The following is a 6000-nucleotide window of genomic DNA, read 5'->3' on the forward strand; positions in this document are numbered from 1 at the left end:
TCAAAACAGAAAATACGACATGAGAAAAAAATTGAAATGCTGGCCAAGGAAAACACGCAATGCCTATCCTGGTCCGACTCCTCTGTAATACTCGAGACCACAGGCTGTGGAGGTTCGCAGGGTAGTTTGTGGGGAGTAGATGTTACTTCCTGCTTTTGAGAGCTATAGGGAAATAACAGAGAATGTATTTGTCTAATTCAATTTCACAGCAAAAACACATACACATTATATCATTGTGACTTGAAGATGAATGAAGTTTACATGCTAAATCAGATAATGATTTTCAAACCTAAGTGCTTGTCCTAGCTGAAGTGAGCTAGTGGCTGGACTCTTCTGAATGTACATGAATTGACATTCTACAAAAAATACGTCTGTGTGATTAAACTCAGCGGTTTAGTCTGGGTGCTAGTGATAAGCAGGAATGTGAGAAGCAAAAAATCTCATAACAGGGGAATTACTTTGCTGATTATTCATAACAAGCATCACATTTGAGTTAGACTTTTGGTGAGGTATCATCATCATGCTCCGATCACAACAACCCTCCATGTCTGTAGAATCAAACCACATAGAAGTATTGCACATGAACAACAATAGGGTGGGAATTCGTCATCAGAAAAAATAGCTAAAAGAATCCTGTTTGGTTCTGTAACGTTAGCTAACAATCATCTGAAACAACACAATCAACTATACATGCAACTACTTAAAATCTATGAACACACTGTTAATATTACTAATCTTCCTCCCTTCATACTTTCTACATGTTTAGTAGACTAAACTTTTTGCTCAAATCAGAAAGAGAATGCTAGCTACAGAGACACTATAGAGACCAAAAATTTTAATTCTTTCACTCTCTCTACAGGGGAACCATACATACATAATCCAAAATCTAGTACCTTTCTCTTGTGGCCAAATATCATAAATTTAGACTTTGCCACAGAAACTTTAAATCCCAATTTATCAGCCCAATCCTCCACAGTAACTAAAGCCTTTTGCATTTGTTTTAAAATAAAATCTATGTTTATACCTCGTTTCCAAATGGCCCCATCATCTGCAAATAAAGACTGCCCAATCCCTTTTTCAATATTACTTTAGTATATATATTTTTTTTTATAACCTGTCCTGCAGCAGGCTGGTATAGAGTATGATGAGCTGGATACCATACTGTGCCAGACAGATTTACTTAAACAGGAGATTATTAATATACTCATTTGTCTGTTATTTATTTAATTATGTATTGATTTGTCACCGGGCCGGACAGGGGGGCAGACACGGGGATGGGGGGGCACAAACAGACAGCACAGAGAAGGGAGAACGCCTGAAAAACAACAACAAACAAACAATAAAAATAATAATATAGTAAAAGACAACCAGCCGAACAGCAGCAATAAACAGCTGACATAGACATATTAAGACAACTAAGAGAACAATGAAAACAAGAAACAGTCACACACTCTAAATAAGCAACACAACACAGCCACGAGAGCTGGAATAATAATTAATTTAAATAAGTAACTGAAAGAAAAGCATCAGGAATAATTCTACCAGGGACAACCTAAGTTTGTTTGTGTCTGTGTGTGTCTGTGTGCGTGTGGGTGAATGTGTCTGTATGTGTGTGTGTACATGTGTGTGCGCATAAGCCTGTTAAAGAATGTAGTTGTTAGAGAGAGTGAGACGCCACGACTGTAACAGGCAGGCAAGAACCCCAGTAGCCAATAGGGGTGGAAGAAAGAAAAACAATAAATCAAATAAAAAAAAACAAAGACTCCCAGATGCACCGCGATGCAAACGTGGAAGACCCCGACCCAACCAACAGACCCCCCCCCCCCCCCAAAAAAAATTAAAATAAAAACGACCATCCAAATGCCAATTGACAACATAATGCCAACGGAACGCAAGAGGTATAACCCGGGGAAGACCAGGGTTCCCCCCTATCCAGAACCCCACCGCCGCGCAGCGAACAACCAAAACGGCCATATGGCACGCATTCATCAACATCAATGCACAAGTGACGAGCCCAACGCGCAATGCCTGACACCCAATGCCCGGCAGCCCCGTCTCTGGTTCCCTGTGCTGCGGTTTCGCTGCTGGCCTTCAGCTCTGCCCGGCCTCCTGAGAGGTCTCGCCCTCGGCCCCGGCCCTCTGCACAGCCTCCGGAGAGGTCTGGCCCTCGTCCCCGGCCCCTGCACAGCCTCCGGAGAGGTCTGGCCCTCGTCCCCGGCCCCTGCACAGCCTCCGGAGAGGTCTGGCCCTCGTCCCCGGCCTCTGCACGGCTTTGGGGGTGGTGACGGTGCAGTGGATAAGACAGATGCCTTTGGTGTGAGAGACCGGGGTTCAACGCCCCACTGTGACCATCCACCAATGTGTCCCTGAGCAAGACACTAAACCCCTAGTTGCTCCAGAGGCGTGCGACCTAAAATGAATAAATGTAATGTTTCTGCCCAGTTAGCTTTACTTCCTGTTTTAGTTTGTAGTTAGTCTGCCCTAGTGTCTCTTGTCATGTTTTACTTTCTGCTTGTACTTGATTGTCTTAGTGGTCTCACCTGTGTGTAATTAGTTTCTCCCTCACCTGTGTATTGAAGTGGTTGTCCGTCTTTCACTTGTTGCCAGTACATTTTCGATGTTCCTTTGGATGTATCCGTGGATGTATTGTGGAGTTTCCAGTGTTTCTCGTGTCCTTGTGGATTTAGTTACTTTTGTTGGACTTTGGATTTTTGTGTTTTTGGGACTGCTCACACCTAACCACACTTGTAAGTTTCGACAATAAACCTCACCAAATCTCCAGTTTTTGTCTCAGTGTCTGCATTTGGGTCCTAACTTGTGTTCTCCAGCATTCAGCCAAGAGGGTGAACATAACTAGATTGCTTTTCTTGTGTTTGGGTGTGCGGTCTTTGGGGTGGACCAGCATCTGTCTTAGTGTGTTCTTGGGTTTAAAAAACACAGGGATGTTGTGTTTGTTGAAAATCCTCCTGAGTTTCTCTGATACTCCAGACACATATGGAATCACAATGTTGTTGCGTTTGACCTTCTTTTCCTCCCCTGTAGTTTTGTTCTTCTTGGATCTTGTAGCTGTTTTCACAAATGTCCATTTAGGGTATCCCTTAAGTGCCCCCTTCAGGTGGTCAGTTCCAGTGTACTAATACACAGTAACACATTGTGTATATGACGGATAATTACAGTAATGAAAGAGTTATTGTGAAAATCACAGTAACCAATAATCAATAATCACAGTAATCATCATTGTACTGCTGAAAAGCTGGTCCAGGCCTTTGTCTCCTCCAGACTGGATTACTGCAACACATCATTGGACGTGTTCTGGTCTGAGTACACTAACATGCAGTACACTGCGTACACTGTGTACTTACCTGCTTAGTGCATTATTTTTGACAGGTTAGTGTTATCTCAGATGAAAGACTGCGGTTGGGCTCTAACAGGAAATGACTATCACAATATTGCACAATCCCCCCAGCACAGAGGGAGCAGAGCTCCAAAAACAGCCAGGCTTTATCACCCAAACTAAAAAGATCAGAATCTGGTTTACTGACAAGTTTTAACTTCCAAGTAATTTGCTTTGGTCTATTGGTGCATAAATAAGAATTCTATCAAATAAAAGCTGTTCTGTTCTGGTCTCACTGTCTGTGTTCTGGTCTGCCCTGTTGTTCTGGTCCCATCTCACCGTCTGGATTCTGGTCTTTCCTGTTGTTCTGGTCTCATCTCACTGTCTGTGTTCTGGTCCCGTCTCACTATCTGTGTTGTGGTCTCCCTGGAGTTCTGGTCTCGTCTCACTGTCTGACACTTCAAATGATACAAAACCTGCATGAGATTGGGAAATGTGTTTTCTTCTAGTGTCAGAAGGTATTTGATATACCTGAAACCTGGATAAAGTACATGTTGCTGCTAATACTGCAGTCCTTGGTATTAGTGCATGCAGCCACGTTACTTCTGAATTACAGGTACAACTTTACTTATTCTCAATAAAAGTGGCCACGATTATTTTTGTAATATTTGTATCGCAGAGAAACTTTTAAATATTGATCAAATGTGAATTCAATAATCCATTTTTAAAGAAACTCTCCTCAGCTGAAAGTGTGGGGACAGACAGTCCACTGCAGGATATGTGCTTCACAATAAAATGTGATCAGTACAACACCGTGCGATCAGACAACCATAAAGCCCTGTCTGATTAAAAGCCTGTTTGAATAGCGTTTGAATAAATTAGAGTCTTTAATTACTTTTCAAAAAAAAATAATAGACAGAATTTCATAGTAAGGGAGGCAATGCATTCCACAGGCTAGGAGCCACTGCTTGAAATGACAGATGCCCTCTGGTTTTAAAATGAGTGTTTCAAGGAGGTTTTCCCTACTATAGGGCCATCTATTCTTGCAGTTTTAAATAGTAGCCTTTCCTCAGTGGTGGTCCCTGAACATTTTAAATATGCAGTAGTGCAACCTTTAATTAAAAAACCTGGTCTGGACCTGCAGATCTCGCTAATTTCAGGCCTATTTCCAAACTAACCTTTCTGTCAAAAATCCTTGAAAAAATTGTTTGCAGTCAGTTAATGGCCTTCTTGGATGAGCACAATATTCTTGAAGTCTTCCAATCTGTTTTTAAAACCCTACATAACACAGAATCCGCTCTTCTAAACGTTTTTAATGATATCCTTTTAGCTACGGACTCCGGGGATTGTGTTATTCTTGTGCTTCTTGATCTGACTGCTGCCTTTGACACAGTGGACCATGAAATCCTGATTTCTCATTTGGAGCGGTGGGTGGGCATCAAGAGCATTGCACTGTAATGGTTCAGGTCCTACTTGGAAGGTAGAACTTTCTGTGTCAGTTGTGGAGAGTCTGTGTCTTCCTCTGCTCATCTCTCTTGTGGGGTCTCATAGGGCTCAATATTAGGCCCTCTTCTTGTCTGTCTTTATTTGCTCCCGCTTGGTTCCCTACTTAGGAAGCATGGTATGTCATTCCACTGTTATGCAGACGATACTTTGAGACAGTAATCCACGCCTTTGTTACCACTCGGATGGATTACTGTAATGAACTCTACGTGTGGGTCAGTGGGTCCTCTATTGCTCGTCTCCAGATGGTACAGAACGCTGCAACGCGTCTTTTAACTGGAACGTGTAAACACAAGCACATTTCCCCTATTTTAGCCTCACTCCACTGGCTGCCTGTATATCATAGGATCCATTTTAAGATTATTTTGTTTGCTATTAAATGCATTAACTGTCTTGCCCCACCCTACATCTCTGAGCTTTTGCTGGAGTTGCAGCTCCTAAACTGTGGAACGATCTACCTCTGCACATTAGACAGGCATCTTCACTGTTCTTAAGTCTCTTCTTAAAACCCACCTCTTTTCCCTGGCCTTTGAAAACTGAAATTGACATTTCTTGTTTTAGTTGTATTGATTTGTTTGTTTTATTATATGGTTGTTGTTGTTTTTACTTGTATTTTATGCGTCGTGTGGGCTTTGTATTTAGTGTCTTTTATGTATTCATTTATTGTTTTACTGTACAGCACTTTGTGTTCACTTTGGATTTTAAAAGAGCTCTATAAATAAATTTTGATTGATTGGGGAACCACTAACAGCCTCAGGTGCAACAGGTGGGAGTTCCTTCTTATTCAAACAAGTGAAAAGACAGTTACAGTAATCTAAAGGAGACCAAATAAAAGCATGAATGATCCTCAAATTAAACCTTTAAAACCTGGGCCCAGTTGTTCAAAAGTAATCTGATCGGATTTCGGCTATCGGATTGGATCAAATCTTGAAAATGGGTTGTTCAAAAGAAAAAATGGATTCTGAAATCAGATCAGATTACCTAATCCAAGCCTGGATTTGATCTGGATCAAACCTGCAGTTTATGTTGTTCAAAACATTTTGGTAGGATTGGGATCCCTTTCATAAAAAAAACAAAAACAGGATTATCCTGATTCCAACAGAAGGGTGGATTCAGGTGGATTTTTAGGAACTTTTAAAATTTTCCAAATAATACAACATTTT

The sequence above is a fragment of the Micropterus salmoides genome, unplaced genomic scaffold (assembly GCF_014851395.1).
Source record: "Micropterus salmoides isolate LMB-PRFRI ecotype aquatic unplaced genomic scaffold, ASM1485139v1 Ms_hic_scaffold_2, whole genome shotgun sequence".
NCBI classification, from domain to species: Eukaryota; Metazoa; Chordata; class Actinopteri; order Centrarchiformes; family Centrarchidae; genus Micropterus; species Micropterus salmoides.